The sequence below is a fragment of the Bubalus kerabau genome, chromosome 3 (genome assembly GCF_029407905.1).
Source record: "Bubalus kerabau isolate K-KA32 ecotype Philippines breed swamp buffalo chromosome 3, PCC_UOA_SB_1v2, whole genome shotgun sequence".
Lineage (NCBI taxonomy): Eukaryota > Metazoa > Chordata > Mammalia > Artiodactyla > Bovidae > Bubalus > Bubalus kerabau.
The window spans coordinates 100,317,750-100,335,059 of record NC_073626.1 but is presented as its reverse complement, the minus strand read 5'-3'; the positions used below and the strand labels follow the sequence as shown (position 1 = coordinate 100,335,059).

The 17,310-nt window shown below is 40.7% G+C and overlaps 1 non-coding gene across 1 annotated transcript; it reads right to left on the bottom strand.

The window, feature by feature from the left end:
• Positions 1-995: 995 nt before the first annotated feature.
• On the bottom strand, positions 996-1,068 carry TRNAQ-UUG (transfer RNA glutamine (anticodon UUG)). The gene has a single exon. It is a non-coding gene; the product is annotated as a tRNA-Gln (tRNA).
• Between the last annotated feature and the right edge of the window lie 16,242 nt (positions 1,069-17,310).

Below are 17,310 nucleotides of genomic sequence, written 5' to 3'. Positions count from 1 at the left end.
TCTGTGTTTCCATTTTTGCCTTTTCCCTTGGGAAACTTGGAACTGTGCTAGTTGCTCAGTCATAGTCAATACATTTGTCTGGGCTTTTTATTTCCCTTTCCCTACCATGAATTTTATTTCCTTCTTATATTTAAGTGTCTTACCAAGAGTCTGTTATGATAGGCCTCCCCAAATCCATTTTGCTAGTAAATGGGTTGGGAGTGTGAGTAGGATATAATTTGAAATAAATTGACTCACTCAGCGATTGACAGGTGAGGTATTTGACTAAGAAATGTACTGGATAGTAAGAGACTAGCATGGAATTAAACATATCCTGCAGAAAGCACCATGCATGCCCTTGGATACTTACTTATACATGGTAAGAAAACATAAACACTATAGAAAGATATAAAATGCAAGTGTCAGCTGAAAAAAAATGCACAGAATGAGAATTGTGAGTTGTTTTTTAATGGGACCAAATCAGGACTATAGCCAAGGAGATAATCTCTCAGATAGCTCTGAGGAACTGCTCCAAAAAGGTAGGGGGGAGGTCAGTATACATATGATTTTAGTTAAAAGTGTACATGAAATCAAGCACATATTTTGGCAGAAAGTCACTGCTAGCCATGAGGAACAGATGTCTTGGTTAATGATCTTTTCTAGATATGAGAAGATGCAAGAAATTAGGCTCATAAAATTTTCAGAAAATATCTAACTATTGGAAGGCCAGTCCTGGCCAGTTTTTCCCAGAACACAGGGTGCCTTATTCCTGATCTCTGTCCTGAACTGTTTTTAGGGTGTGTTGAAGGTCAGTGACTGCTGGTGGCTAATGATTTCATTCTTGTAGAACCAGATGACAGGTGACAGTTTTTAGTTCGCAAAAGTAAAAAGTGCCCTCACTCCCCACGTAAAGGCCATCTCCTCAAAAATAATCATTAACAATCTCTTGGGTATCTTTTAGAAAAGAAAGGCTGTTTCGTTTTTTGGTTTTGGTCATGCTGCCTGTGGGCTCTCAGTTCCACAAGCAGGGATCGAACCTGCACCCCCTGCATTCAAAGTGCAAAGTTTTAACCACTGGACCACCAGGGAAGCCCCTAAAGTTTATTTCTATAGAAAATAAAGTTTATAGGGCCACATATATCTACGTGTTTATGCATTTTCCTTTTAAAAAGCACTAAAAGTTCTGGTTACCAGTTATAGAGTATATGCAGAGGGTGGGTGTTTCCCCACACCAACAAGCAATGCTCTGACACCAGGTGGATATCCTGTGATACAACTCACTTCTAACACTGTGTACCTGTAGATAGCATCAGATCCTACAGGTTAAGGGCTCAATTCTACAAGATTGTCTCATCTCGAACTAGAGTGGCTCACAGAATTCAAATAAACATCTTACTTACCAGAATACTGGTTTATTATAAAAGTGTATAAGTCAGGAACAACCCCAAAGAAGAGATGCCTAGGGCAGAGAATGGAATGGGGAAAAGCAGGAGCTTCCATGACACCTCCAGGCCTGCCATTCTCCCAGCATCAACCTTGAAGCTCTTTAAACTCATCCTTTTAAGTTGTTCAAGAGGCTTCATTGCCTAGGTATAATTGATTGATTCATTGGCCATTCCACATCATTCAGTCTTCAGCCCTTTTACGCCCCCAGGGGGTTGAGGGAATCCCAACCATCCAATCAGATGGTTAGTTCTCTTGGCAACCAGCTGACATCCTTAGATGTGACAGCCTGCTCTATTAGCATAACAAAAGACCCCTTTTACTGCTTCACTTAAAAAATTCTGAGGGTCTAAGGAGCTCTGTGTAGGGATGGGGGATGAAGAACAGATATATATTTCTTATTATAAATCACAGTATCACAAGGACCTTAGTGAACAGTCTCATCTGTATCTTTTTTTTTTCTTTATATCTTATGGATCTTCTGTCTTTAAAAGCTATACAATATTCCTTGATAATGTTGCACTTTAACTTATAAACCTACATCCTATTACTGAACATTTAGATTATCATGAACATTCTCACCTATGATATCTTGGCACAGATTTGAAATACAGCTGCTAGGTGGATTCTCAGAAATGGAATTTTGGGGTTGAAGAGTATGCACATTTAAAAAAATTGGTAGATAGATACTGCTTAATTACCTTCCAAAAAAAAGAAATGAATTTACTTCTCAAATGAATTAGTCTCTTTTCCCACACATTCTCTAACATGGTATATTATCAAGCAAAGTGTTTTTGCCAATTTTATGGTGACCAAATTATATTTCTTTGAATCATTGTTTTGATTCACCTTTGTTAACTGATAAGATTGGTCATTCTAAAATGATTTGTTCACAAATTTTCTTTTTTTGTGGAGTGCTATTTAGGAATGATGTTCATTCATGTTTTTCATGACCTAATCCTAAAGTTTTCCTACCTGGATTTGTTTGTTTTTTCTAGTTCTGCTTTAGACTCCCTGAGTCTGTTTCTCTAACAGTATCCTTTTTTTTCTGATAGCATACTGTGTGAATACAGTGTCCACGAGAGGTTGTACACACAGGTAGTATCTGTGCTCTCTTTTCCAGTTAACAGGAAGTAAGTATTCCATATTTCATTGTGGGCACCATCACTGTGGGCCAAAATACTTTGTCAACTACTTCCCTGGTGGTTCAGACAGTAAAGAATCTGCCTGCAGTGTGGGAGACCTGGATTCGATCCCTGGGTCAGCAAGATCCCCTAGAGAAGGGAATGGCTACCCACTCCAGTATTCTTGCCTGGAGAATCCCAGGGACAGAGGAGCCTGGTGGGCTGCCATCTATGGGGTCGCACAGAGTCAGACACGACTGAAGCGACTTAGCAGCAGCAGCATATCGTTAAGCATCATCCAACAGTTTTTATCCAAACACAAGGCAAACTGAGAATATTTAGGGCTTCCCAGATGGGTCCTTCAGCACTCAGGAACCCTGAACCGGACACCCTTGCCACACAGCCTTTTCTTGCACCAGCGAAACTAGGGTAGGGGGTAGAGGAGATCCAGTTTGTGAATTTTTGGACACATTTTCTTCCAGCTGTTCATTTATCACAATATTATGCAGGAAAACAGATGAAGAGAAGAAGCAGCCCAAATTTTGCCATGTGTAAAGAAAAATGAAAAGGAATTAGAAAAAAAGAATATCATCTTTCTGTATTGTTATAGACTTACCAAATCCCAGTTTCTATGGCCCAAATTCTTTCAGAGGTTCTGATCCTGTTTATTTGATTCTCCTTGCCTACCTCATCTCTCTGAGATTTGTACTTTCCATTTGTTCTTGGAATCAGTTACCAGTTAATCTAGTCCCTGGCATTAGGGCTTCCCCTGGGAGTTTACCAATTGATTGGCCTTTTAATCCAGTTGTTAAGATTCTCGCAGTACTCTGGCACGGAGCAGTTTCAGTTTGTGTACGTTAAAGTGTTGGCCAGGGTCGTTAGGAAAGTGAAGCTCACATACATGCTTTGTGGGGCTGGAATGGTACCAGGAAACTGAATTTGCACTGTGACTGTGAGCTTGAGGGGGACGAGGAAAGAGGTGTTAGGAACAACTGACAAGTCTACGCTAACTCTGGGCTCCATCCGACCCATACCTTACAGCATAGTGGGAACATGTTTACACCTGGTTAGTGCAGAAGTGCATGAGTCAGAGACAGGGGCAAGCCAGGGTCAGTTGTTTATAGTGTATAGATGGGCCTTCAGCAATCAGAAACTCTATGACCAAATTTCCCTAGAAAGAGCTGGTGTTGTATTTGTGTATCTTTACGAATTTCTATCACTAGCAATAGGATTTCATAAGCAATAGAACTTTGATAGAGTAGGTGTTCAGCTAAGAAAATTGTATTAAACAAAGTATAATATTAACTTCTCCCAAGTTAATTTGTGCTTTTGGCCAGTATTCAAAACTGATTCAATTTTTGAATCTTTTTGACCAGATTCAAAAAGAAATCTCAGAGTATGGGAATGAGGTGCAATTTTGATGTGACTTTTATTAAAGCACTTATGTATTTATATTTATGTAAATACATATTAATAAATATGTATTAATATTTTTAAATGCTCATGATCTGTATTTCCTACATCCACATTTACTTTCTACAATTTTATAGTAAAAAGATGTCTCATGCATTAAAATCTTTCAAATAGCCAGGTTATAATTTAAGGCATTTTTGAAATAATTTTTGTTTTGTTTTTCTTCGAAAGATGTCAATTTTTTTGAGAAATCAAGATGTTCACCTTAAAATAGAAATACACAACTGAAAAAAGAAAAAGATGTTTGCCTTTAAGTAGGGAATAAATATGTTAATAAAATCTGTGCTGTGCTGTGCTTAGTCACTCAGTCATGTCCGACTCTTTGTGACCCTATGGACTGTAGTCCACCAGGCTCCACTGTCTGTAGGGATTCTCCAAGCAAGAATAGTGGAGTGGGTTGCCATGTCCTCCTCCAGGGGATCTTTCCAACCCAGGGATCGAACCCAGGTCTCCTGCATTGCAGGTGCATTCTTTACTGTCTGAGCCACCAAGGAAGCCCTAATAAAAATCTACTTATCCTCAAATAATATACCATGTACCTTTACATTTCTGTCTCTTCTGCTTTGTTATGATTTGCATGAGGATAAGGGCTGACTCTCCTTCGAATCTGAACCTCCATATTTGGCACAGGGCTTAGTGCATACTAGCTCCTCAGTAAATATTTTTTTAATAAAACAATGAATTAGTCACCTGTTTGGTGAGGTCAATACAGTCTGTGGTAGCATGGGGTTATGAAGTACCCCACGCAGGCAGAGGAAAAGAGAGGTTCCTAGGAAGTACTTACCTCATCACTTTGTGATACAATTCCAGGCAAGGGAAACCCTCAGCTAGCCTTCTTCCTGGTCCACCCATTGTAAGCCAAAGTCCTTTTGTTTCCTTTATTTTCTATGTCTCAGAGTTTATTCTAAGAAAATAATAGGGAATATACCTTGTGATGTAGCAGCAAGGATGTTACTCACAACATTATTTTGAATACAAAAATCTGGAAGCCTTTAAAATGGATAATAATGGAGGATTGAAGGAGGGGAATGTAGTCCCTTAAAATTAACCTACATTTTGAGTCATAAGGATAAAATTTTACATTTGAAGCAAGCTGGATTAGAGACCAGCTGTCACCAATAGAAATACTTCCTCAAATTCTCTCAGGACTTGTGCTGTTTTTCACATCTCATCCAAATCTTGCCATTGACATTAGTTACTTAGAAAGAAATCAGTAGATTCAGAGAAGGCTTGGGGAAAATGGCAAAGTGAGTCTCCCGGGGCCCCTGGTTTCCACGTTTACTTCTGTCTCTTTGCCCTCCTCATTCTGTGTGCGGTGTTCCCATGTTTCCTTCTTAAAGCTGAAATGACCCTTTTTATCTGAAAAGGCACAGTCTTAGTGTGTCCAGGGTACGTAGAGCAAGCCAGCCTCCTCTCAAAGGTAGTTCTTTTATTTACTCTAACTTCTAAATTACTGATGGCTCTTCAGAGCATGGTGTATGAAGCCAGATTGCATGAAATCCAGTGTCCACTCCCACACTTTCTACCCAGGTGACCTTGAAGCCATTGACTTCTCTTCCTAAGTTTCCTCATCTATAAAAATTGGGATTAAAAAATACCCCATAAAATAATTGACATCTTGTCACATAAGAAGCTAATATTTTCAGCCATCAGCTAAAAGTGAAGTGCAGGATGAAGTAGACTTTGTGGCACTCCTGAAAATAGGACCCTTAGGGCTTTGTTATTTCCTTTTTATCCCTTTGACCCCGGCACCAATGATAAGGCCAAAAGTGCCTCCATAGAAGCAGCTGTGCTGTGTTTTTCTTTGATGCAATTAACACTGTAGTAAAGGTGCCCAGCTGGGTAATCATCGTTCTGCTTTACCCTGACCCTAATTGGTTCTGAGGTCACAGCTTCAGTCACTGGTTTTCATTTATTTATCACTAAGTTAGAATTCCACCCTCTAGTACTATAGCCACTGTCCACATGTGGCTATTTAGTTTCAGTAACAATTAAATAAATTAAAATGAACTTCCTCTGTCACACATTTCAGTTGCTCCGTAGGCAGACTTGGTAGTAACTCCTGAGTGGGGCAGCCCCAGTGTACAACACTTCCATCATTGCAGGAACCTGGGTCTGGCAGGGTGACTTAGACCATCAGTTTTGCTTGTGCAGATAGAATGGTTGGAGCATATACTGTTACTACTTTTAGACTCCTTTGCACAGACAGGCTGGCTAGAAGTTTCAGATCACTATAATCATGAAAACAGGAATCGGAAGAACCTGACATCTCATGTAAAATCCTTTTAAGATCTTTGATCCAGTTCCTTTGCTTCTTGTAGGATAATTCTCTACAATATATGCTTGGTTTTGTTTTTCCATCCATAGTAAAGACCTGGCAAAATACAACGCAACTGCATAAATTGTTTGCTTTAGATATTGCAACTATGTTCTTACTCTGGGCTTCCCTGGTGGCTCAGATGGTTAAGAATCTGCCTGGAATGCAAGAGATCCGGACTCGATCCCTGGGAGAGGAAGATTCCTTGGAGAAGGGAATGGCAACCCACTCCAGTATTTTTGCCTGGAGAATTCCATGGACAGAGGAGCCTGGCAGGCTACAGTCCAGCAGGTTGCAAAGAGTTGGACACAACTGAGAGTGACTAACACCTAACAGAGTGAAATTACGATGAATGTATTACTTCTCTTCCTGTTTCTTCCCAACTAGGTTACTTGTATTTGTTCCCTTTTGTCTTATTCTCAGTCCTGCTTTCTTTCTATGAATCATATCAGAACAAGTGACTAGAAAATCAGAGAAGATAGAAAATTTGCCACCACCAAAGAGATGGGAGCCACTTGATAATCAAGCCTTTACCTCCAGATCATAGTCACTCAGTAGAAATGTCAGGGTGTGGGGTCCTGATGAGTTGAAGGCGTTTTTGTGTGTTAGTGCAGATGAGAGGCTGAACCGCAGGGCAGTTTTCTTGTTCAAGTTCACACGGCTCTTTGCAGCAGAGCCAGACTTTGACCTGAGGTTTGCCTTGTGCAAAAGCCATTCTCTCTCCATCACTCCAAGCTGCCTCTGAAAATGTTGGCATATGTGTTTGCTTTCTCAAAAATTCACGTCTCTCTGGCTACCTTTGGAGGAATGGTTGTGAGAGGATTTTGGTCTTAGGGGAGGCCTTGAGACATTTTCTGTTTTGTTGTCGTAAAAACTTCAGTGTGCTAAGTTGGAACTGTAGCATGCACTTCACCCCGGAGCATTTCAAGGGCAACAGAAGACAATCCCTTCATCAAGAGAGTGAAAATTACTTTCTAGAAGTAATTTCCAAGGAAGCCAAGAGAAGCCTGGCAGCTTTGGAGCCAGAGCACTGAAGAAGTCAGGTGGGAAGCTGTGGTCATTTTATGAGTCATGTCCTGCCCACTTCCTATCCCCAGTGCTCTGAGGAGCCCAGGAAGGAATGAGAGGGGGGACCTAGGAGAATAAATCACAGTGATTATGTTGGACTGCTTAATAGTTCTGTAACTGAGTGCCATGGGGAACTTATCAGCGTGGTTTGCTGGTACCCATGGATGAACGGAACATGTTCAAGGCTCTTTCCTTCCACCAGCAACTTGCAAGAAGTGTAATAAAGTTTCTCAAGTTTTGCTGCAAGTTAGAAACACCTGGAGGGTTTTTAAAATCTCAGTACCAAATTTACACTCCATACCAATGACATCCTAGTGGGTGAGAAGGGCTTCCCAGGTGGCTCAGTAGTAAAAAAAAATCCACCTGCCAATACAAGAGACATGGATTTGATCCCTGGGTGGAGAAGGTCCCTGGAGAAGGAAATGGCAACCCACTCCAATATTCTTGCCTGGGAAATCCCATGAACAGAGGAGCCTGGCGGGCTGCAGTCCATGGGATCACAAAAGAGTCAGACACAACTTTAGTGACTAAACAACAATAAGTGGGTGAGAATCAGCATCAGTAGTTTAGTTTAACAGTGGTCCCCAACATTTCTTGCACTAGGGACTTGTTTCGTGAAAGACAGTTTTTTCATGGACGAGGACAGGGGTGTGGTTTGGGGGTGATTCAAGTGCCTTATATTGATTGTGCACTTTATTTCTATTATTGCATCAGGTCCACCTCAGATCATTAGGCATTAGATCCCGGAGGTTGGGGACCCCTGGTTTATAAAGATCCTGGATGATTCTAAAGTGCAGCAAATTTGGAAACCTTTTTTGACCTCTCCCTTCTCCCTCTTCCTTACACTTTCTCCTATTATCCTTTCTCCGGCTCTTCCTGTCTCCGTGTATCCACCTTAACTGTTGATCCCCAAGGAGGGCCAGCGCCTGTCTCCTGGGAGGACAAGCCAAGCCCTCTACCACACCCAGATCAAAGACAAAAGGCCACCAAGTCGAAGTGGTCTTTGGTGGCCCCTCCCCACCAGCAGGAGATGTCCCTGATTTGGTATCCTTCAAGTGCTCACTGAAGTTTGCCCCAGGTCTTTTCTGGGCCTGGCTCTTCTCCATCACCCCATCCCTGGTGAGCTGCGTGCCTCCTAGGTCAAGGCTTCCCAGAGCAGTGTCTGCAGATGAGTCTTCGGGCACCTGCCAAATCTGAAGAAGATTTGAAAATGTGTGTCCTTATTTCTTGGTGCTTTGGTTAGAAAATTGGACAATAATAATATATACTTCACAGTGTTGTAGGTACTACAGATAAGAAATTGTCATCTTTATGGGGCAGAATGATGGAATAGTGGCAGTTTCATAATGTTCAACCCTATTGTAAGTGTTCAATATATGTTATTTTCTGTTTTATTTAACTGTCATCTAATTTGAATGTGATTTTATTTGTACTGGTACTTTTTGTTTAGCTTTAAAGCTATGACTTGGGCTTTAAAAAACTTAAAACCAGTCTTCTGTTTATATGTGAGTAGCAGTATAATTATTATAATAAGGATTAATTAGTTGACAGTAGGGGTAGGAGAGGTTCCCTCTATAAGTCTTTTTCTATTTGAAGGAGAAAGCATTTTTCAAATTTGAGAAATCCTGCCCTAGCCCTTCCCTAGTCTGCTTCATTTAATTCACCTGCCCTGTGTCTTTATCCTCATGGCAGGATGTGGATCATAGTTCAGGATCAGCTAGCAAATCTGACAAGCAACCTGGGCTTTTAATTTCTCCTGATAGAACACAACGTTGCATAGGTGCCTTTTTGAAGACCTTTCACACCTCCCTTCTGGACAGGAGATCAGACAGTTCTGAACCAGCATGTTGACTCAAAGGAGAAATTGGATGCCTTGCTAGGCCACTAAAGGATGATTTTGAGAATTATATTAGCCAGCAGGCATTGTTCAGAGTGCTTTATGTGTATCAATCATCTCCTTTAGTCCTCATAAGAGCCCTATGACATGGGCAGTATGATTTCCCCCATTTTGCAGATGAGGAAACTAAAGTACAGGGATGTTAAGAAACCTGCCTATGGTCAATCAACTATCAGGAGCACAGTCAGCATCCTAACCTGGGCTGGCCAGAACCTGTGCCCTCAGCAACTGCTCCACAGTCTGTCCAGGCATTATTTGTCCTCAAGAACAATCCTAGGTGGTAGGTAGAGAGGTCTGGGGTCTTCCTGGCTCTGGAGCTGGCACTCCACACACTCAGCATCCTCTCTGCTCTGTTGCCCAGTGCTCGGTCAGCCCTGCATGCCCCTGCTGACTGTGGCTGGGTGGTTCCCCTTAGACTGGCCTCCGTTCCAGTTCCAGTGCCTCTGCACCTCCTGCAGGAGACACAAGAGACGTGAGTTCGATCTCTGGGTCAGGAAGATCCCCTGGAGTAGGAAATGGCAACCCATTCCAGTATTCTTGCATGGAGAGTCTCATGGACAGAGGAGCCTGTTGGGCTACATACAGTCCATGGGGTCATAAAGAATCCGACACAACGGAAGTGACTTAGCACACGCACACACAAGTGTTGGAGGACTGGCAGAAGGTTGGAGTTACTTGGTTGGTTGATTGCTTTTTCCAGCTCTGATATCACTTTCCCTAGTTTTGAGGGGGCCTGCCTCTGTGAGTGTGTTGGCTTTCCTTCTTTTTCATTTTCTTTTTTTCCTTTCCATGAGAGTGGAATGACAGCATGTATTTTTATTCATTAACCTAATTCCCTCGGGGAAAATGCAAGAATATTATTAGGAGTAGTAAAAGCTTTTGACTTAGCATTACGCTAGCTGAGCCAGGTTTTTAGCAAAGAGCTCTCCTTAAGGAATAGAATACATGAATTGCAATCCTAAATCTAGGAAGGACTCTTGGCAGGGGCCCATGCAGTAGGGACCCTGAGGTTTACCCTTTGCTGCATGATGAGTTCACCTCTGGCTATGACACTTGGGAATTTTAACATCTTCTGTTTTCTCCAATCCCTCTAGTTCCAGTGCCCTATTATTATCAGTATACTTATATGATTGTTCATATGAACCTAGAGATTAACTGGATCTTTATAAAGTGAAATTGTGTCATACCTGTCTCCGTTTCTTCCTTTCTTCCCTTTTCCAGTTAAGCTGCTTCCATAGGAAGGAATATGGACCTCTAATTGGATTTCATTGTTCAATGTCTTATGACCTCCTGCACAGAGGGCCTGTGGAGGGGTGGTGCAATGATTGTGTTACCTGTCTCTTCTGCTTGGCATCTTACAAACACGTAGCCTTGGTTGTAAGGAAAGAAGGTTAACATCACACCGTGATCACTCTTGACTAAATGACTCAAAGATGCATCATCTGTCTTTTTTAAAAGACTTTTAAGAATTGCATTAATTTTTTACTTATAGAGTTGAAAATTTTGTGTATTAAACTGGAGCTACTAACAATAACAAGTGTAACAGGAAACGTTACGTTCACCCACTTAGGTAACTATGGTGGATGGTGAATGAATGAGTGAGTTAACAAGTGAAATAGAAAACAAGGGGAATGAATGGGAACAGAAATAGGAAAACAGTAATAAGGGAGAAGGGAGGGGAAACTCACTCTCACATGGCTGAATTCAGTGTCAGCAGTCAGGCAGCAGAGTCTGTCTAGATAGCTGCATTTCTTTATACACAAGAAGCTACTCAGTAATTTTTTTCGGTAAGAAGAAAATTAATTTAGATGCAAAAACAAAAAAATTTTCTGTTACCAAGGATAATTTTCTTTTATTAATAATTCCCATATCCTTTTCTGTCTGAATGAATACTATGTAAAATCTTATTAGAATCTGTTCTGCTACAGTAGTAGACTTCTTTAATAACCATTATTTACAGAGACTTATAAATGAAGATGGAGTGTTACAAAGGAAGAATGCTACCTCAATGATGCAGAGTTAGAGAGTCATTTGATACATTCTTTTGCCTTCAAACCCAGAGTGAGGAAATCATTCCTTCCTCACAATGACTGTGTTAATCTGTAAGTGTTCTTAAAAAGTCAAGTTATAGTTTGGACTCTGAGTTTTAGCAGACCCCAATACCTTTTCACAAAACCAAAACTGATGATTTTTGAGTCATTGGGAGAGAGACATACTGTGTGTTGCTCAAGGTATTGGTTATCAGAAACTTGGAGGATGAATGCATGGATAATTTTATTTTTAAAAACATACTACTTATTAAATGAGAAACATGGGGTAAGATTTAGTACGTGTCTTCCTTGACTTATGATGGGGTTAGGTCCTGAAAAACCTATAATAAGTTAAAATATCCTGAAGTCAAAAATGTATTTACTACACCCAACCTATGGACCATGATAGCTGAGCCCAGCCTGCCTGAAGCAGAACACTTGCATTAGCCTACAATTAAGGCAAAATCATCCAACACAAAGCCTATTTTATATGAAGGGCTTCCCTGGTGGCACAGTGATGAAGAATCTGCCTGCCCAAACAGGAGACGTGGGTTCGATCCCTGGGTTGGAAAGATCCCCTGGAAAAGGAAATGGCAACCCACTCCAGTATTCTTGCCTGGAGAATCCCATGGACAGAGGAGCCTCGTGGGCTGCAGTCCATGGGGTCACAAAAGAGTTGGACACAACTTAGTGACTCAACAACAACTTTACAATAAAGTGTTGAATAGCTCGTAGAATTTTTTGAATACTGTACTCAAAGTGGAAAACAGAATGGTTGTAAGGATATATTAATAGCATGACTGTTGTTTCAATTTTTTACCCTCATGATGGCATGGCTGATGGGAACTGCAACTGCTGCCCAGCATCGGGATGGATTGTATTGTGCATCACCAGCCCCATCAATCAATCACCAACCTGGGAAAAGATGAGAATTAAAAATGGATTCTACTGATTGCTTACTGCTTTTGCACCATTGGAAAATTGAAAAATCATTAAGTTGAACCACTAGAAACTGTGGGGGTGGGGCTGTCTATAATTAGCTGCAAAGAACCCAGTGATTTGAAAAAAGTATAGCCATAGTGTTTTTACATATGCCATTGTTTTGATGTTGGCTATTTGATTTTTTTTTCCATTTTTCCCACAAGAAGAGAGAGCAAGGCTGTCTTTCCTACACTGTAAGAAATCCTGAAAGGGTTCTCCACACCTATCAAACTAGCAGTTACACAGTCTTCTTGAACTTGAGTTATCCATGGCTAAATGGAAACAGTCTTCAAGGCCTTTTTTGACAAAAACTTGGTTAGGATTCCTGGAACCATGAGCAAAACTCTATTCCATGCAAGACAGGAAATAAGATTTAAGATTGGTTGATTCTTCTGAATCTTGGATGAAAATCAAGATTAGGCTGAATGCTGTTAATGGTTGACGGTGGGCTATATCCTTAATATTCTCCAGCCACTTCACAACAGCCACAAGGGCAGCTGGTTTAGCTTTTGAGATGAGGAGGAATATCAATTGAAGAGGAAGAGCAATGTTTTGTAGGCTGCAATAGAAGGGAGAGGAATGTTGGCTCCTTCCTGCCCCAGGATCCATGTAACTTGTGTAGATGAGCACCTTCCACCAGAAGTCTCTGAGAAAGTGTTTTTTTTCCTCTGTGAGCCAGATTTTAGTCAATCTTAAAACAATAGAAGGAATATTTCATGAAGAGGTTAGAGCTGTGGGGTCTTTTGTTTACATCAGGCTTTCTGATGTGTAAAAGGAGGTGAGAGAGGCAGAGAGCACTTAATGTGGGTGAGCATGGTAGTGGCCACAGCCAACTGGGAGGGGTGACATGAAGAATTAATAGGCCTCAAGGTCTCAGAAGGAATCCTCACACCAGGTCTCTAAAAGCAAAACAGAGTGGCCCCAAACACCATGCAGTGGTCTCTGTCAGTAAAACGTGCTTCAAACACTGCAGAACATCCCCATGGATTCACAGTAGGCAGGGTCAGCTTTATAACTGATTATTAGGGAAGTTTTGGAAACACTCTAAATTATCAGGAGAAAGATTAACATACTACTCCAAATACAAAGAAGACTGCCTCTGTATAGAACCAAGGTAACTCTGATCTAAATGTTGGATGTGGAACTGGGCTATTTTGAACCCAAGAGCAAATGCGTTTGCAATTAAATCCACTTATAACTATCATATAGTTTCTTTCTTTTGAAAAAATATTTATTTATTTATGTGACTGCACAAGGTCTTGGTTATGACATACAGGATCTTTAGTTGTGGCATATGGGCTCTAGTTCCCTAAGTAGGGATTGAACCTGGGCTCCAAGCATTGGGAGTGTGGAGTCTTAGCCACTGGACCACCAGGGAAGTCCCTATAACTGTCGTATTGTTTCTGAGAATATTTTGAACTTTCACATTTTTGGAAGGTTTCTAAGATGAAAGTTCCTAGAAAAAATAAAATGTAAACACAACATTTTTAAACATAGAGAAACATATAGTGAAAAACACAAAAGCAAAACTTTCTCCAAATTGCTACTCCCTTCTAAGTAAATAAAAAATTGGCAGACTAGCTGAAATGTACCCAGTGTCCCATTCTGGCCCAGAGAGTTCTTTGACTTTATCCACTTATGGCTGTGTGTACTTCAAAACCATCTTGTCAGTTCTCTAGTACCTTCAAATTGATAGAGGAAGCAAACAAGCATATGGCCAATAAGCAGAAGAGACTTAATACAGCATCTTTTAGAAACATGAACATACTGCTAGACATATTTGGCCAGCATCGTTTATCCTTCAAAAATTGAAGCATTTTTGATGCAATTGACCTCTAAATCAGCTTAGGGCAAAATAGAAAGGCAGCTTTTCCCTATAACTCAAGCTCTTGCCAAGGGGTTCCTGAAAAAGAAATACACATTTCTTCAAAGCATTGATTTTTATGCAAATAGATCCTCAATTTAAATTGGGAATATGTGAACATCTATCACCCTTTAGGCTATGGAAATGAGACATCAGTATCTATGAAGTCTGAAAGAGATAGTTCTCTATTATTGACATTTAAAAAACCAACTCTAACCTTTTAGTTGATAAGTGCATGTTTTAGTTGATAAAGTGCATATTTATTGCAAAGCAAAATTTAACCTAGTGGCTGGACTTTGGAAGACTCTTGAATTGGTCAGAGCTCCTGATTTCAAGGGACAGAAAGCCACTTCAAACTAGCTTGGGCAAAGTGGTATTTATTGGATGGAAACTGAAGCATCCAAAGGAAGAGTTAAAAATTGATCAAAAAGCGGGGGTTGTACATAGCTTGGCTTTTTTCTCTATCTCTCCTCTGTCTCTCTTGGCCAGCAAGCTTCATTCTCTTCTTCTCCCTCCTTCCCCATGTTCTTCCACATGGGGAAGAACAGGACTTACACATGCTCCTGAGTTTTACTTCTTGGGGGCTTCTTTTTCAGAGAGGGCTGATTAGCAATGTCCTGTAGGATGGCTCATGAAAGAACATTATGCTTGCCAATAGCAATGCATGGTGTGTGTGAATCGAGGAGCCATTCCATTCAGTAGGGGAAAGTATAGGGCAAAACTGATTCCATGTGCCCATGGGAACCGTCTTCACTGTTTAAACCTTATATTTGATTTGAAAGTTGTAATGGAGTAATGTTCCATTTTTACAGAAGTAAATCATGTCGGTAGGTAACCTCTCCACCTTCTGGCATTTGCCGAAATGTTCATGTGAGCTTCCATTCATTTTACTTTGCACTTCTAGGCTAATGAAGTTACTTAGAAGTCTGTGTTATTTGTTGTAGTGGACATTGGTGTAATTCTGCTAGCCCAGCATCCAGTTTTCTTCTTCAGGTAACACCTAGATTTTCCTGTGGGAAACCAATATATCTATGTGATTTCCATGAAGTTGATGCTATGTGTTCATTTCAGTCATGTGCTAGTCACACAGCCCTGGCCAGTTAAGGTCGAAGGATGAAGCTCACTCCTTTTTCAGGCTTTGCCTGGAACTGATGGGGAAGGGCCTCCCTGGAAATGCTTCTGAAACTGCTGATGGTTACAGTTTGAGAAGACCGGGCTAGTGCACTGGGACGACCCAGAGGGATGGTATGGGGAGGGAGGAGGGAGGAGGTTCAGGATGGGGAACACATGTATACCTGTGGCGGATTCATTTTGATATTTGGCAAAACTAATACAATTTTGTGAAGTTTAAAAATAAAATAAAATTGTAGTTGGAAAAAAAATAAATAAAAGAAAATAAAAAGAAAGAGGACAAAGCAGAAGTCCTCTCAGAGGGATGGAAATTTCTGATAATGGGATTAAAGTCCAGCTGTGTCTGAGCTGGACAGTCAAGTGAGACAGTAAAATTCTGCCCCTCACCCCTTTCCTGCAATTTGGGTTACAGTTTGTTTGATTTGGATTTCTGTGCCTGCCAACCAGTGTGAAAAGCAGGACTATCTTCTTGAGCAGAACTGCAGTTCCTAATTAGATCTCCTGCTCCAGTTCCTTATGTTCCAGACATCTATTTCTGCATGATAAACCACCCAAAACCTGGTGGCATAAAGCAGTAACCATTATTTCATTTATCTCATGGTTTCTGTGGGTCTGGAATATGGGAAGGGTTTGGCTGGGCAGTTTTCGCTTGGAGTCTCCATGCAGTGGCAATCGGACAGTGGTTGGAACTGGGGTAGAGGGGAGGAGAGGGAGCTGGAGCAGCTAGGGACCAGCGGGCAGCTCTCTCTCCTCATGAACTCTCAGTTGCTCTGTTTGGACGACTTGAGCTTTCTCACAGCATCTCACCCAAAGTACCCAGACTGCTTGTGCAGCTTCAGCATGAGTGTTTCAGAGCATTGGCTAGAAGTTGAATCACCTTCTATGACCCAACTTTGAAAGTCACGTGGTGTCATTTCCACCACACTCTGGTCAACTGGTCAGGAAGTTGGCTCAGAATCAAGGGAAGAAGTAGATCCCACCTTGGAACAGTGACCTGTCTATAGATTTGCAGACATATTTTAAAACCACCACATATTATGGGCAGTCCCCAGATTGTGAGACAGGTACTATGGTCAGAATTATAATATTTAAGTGGACTTAGTTTTGTGACATCATACCTTTAATTTATACTTTTGGGAGCTGGACTAACTTTTTCAGATCATTAAGGCACCAAGCCTAATCTATATATATTGACAATTGGATCAAGAATTGTAATGATCTTTCAGGTTTTAGAATTCCATTTTGTTCTTGTATTAAGGCAGTTCAAATTTTAATATGAGTAGCATTGAAAAATATTTATATTTGGGTTAGTTCTCTACTTTACAATTGCTTATATATTGACTTAGTATTGAGGCATGTCACTTGGTACTTAGTTAATATATCTGTAACTTCCAGAAATGCTTCATTGTTATCCACTGATCAGTTTAAGGAATAGGAAGTAATCTTCTCTTATGGATTCTATATGAAATAGCAATTAGGATGTAGATTTGTAAAGTTTGATCTCTGTTCTGACTCTGTTGCTTTGACTCTCTGACTAGAGTTAGAAATCCTCCTTAATACCATCTAGTACCATGGAGTAAAAATCAGAATGTCACTCTTTTCAACTTTCTCCCAAGTGGAGGAAGTCTAATAGATCTTGAACTAATTTTTTTTTTCTGTTTCAGAATGTAGCAAGTAATCTATTGGAATAAACCCAGCAGTTGAGTAACTCATGCAAAGGTAATTTAGAGCACAAATTAAATCTGTCAGAATGCTATTAGATTTGCAAAAGCTCATAAATAACAAATGAAAGGTCACAGAGCTGTGAAAATGAGAGTGTACTTCATAAGAGAGCTGTAGTCAGGGACGAATCCTCAGCGCATATTCAAATAGCAGTGCACCAAATGGAGATGCAACATCTTTTCTAAATCTCTAGAACATTCCAAAGACACAGCGGACTCTAGGGAAAAGCATCAAAGTCCTAGAAATGACCGTTCATATCAATGAGTATGTCCAGTATGGTA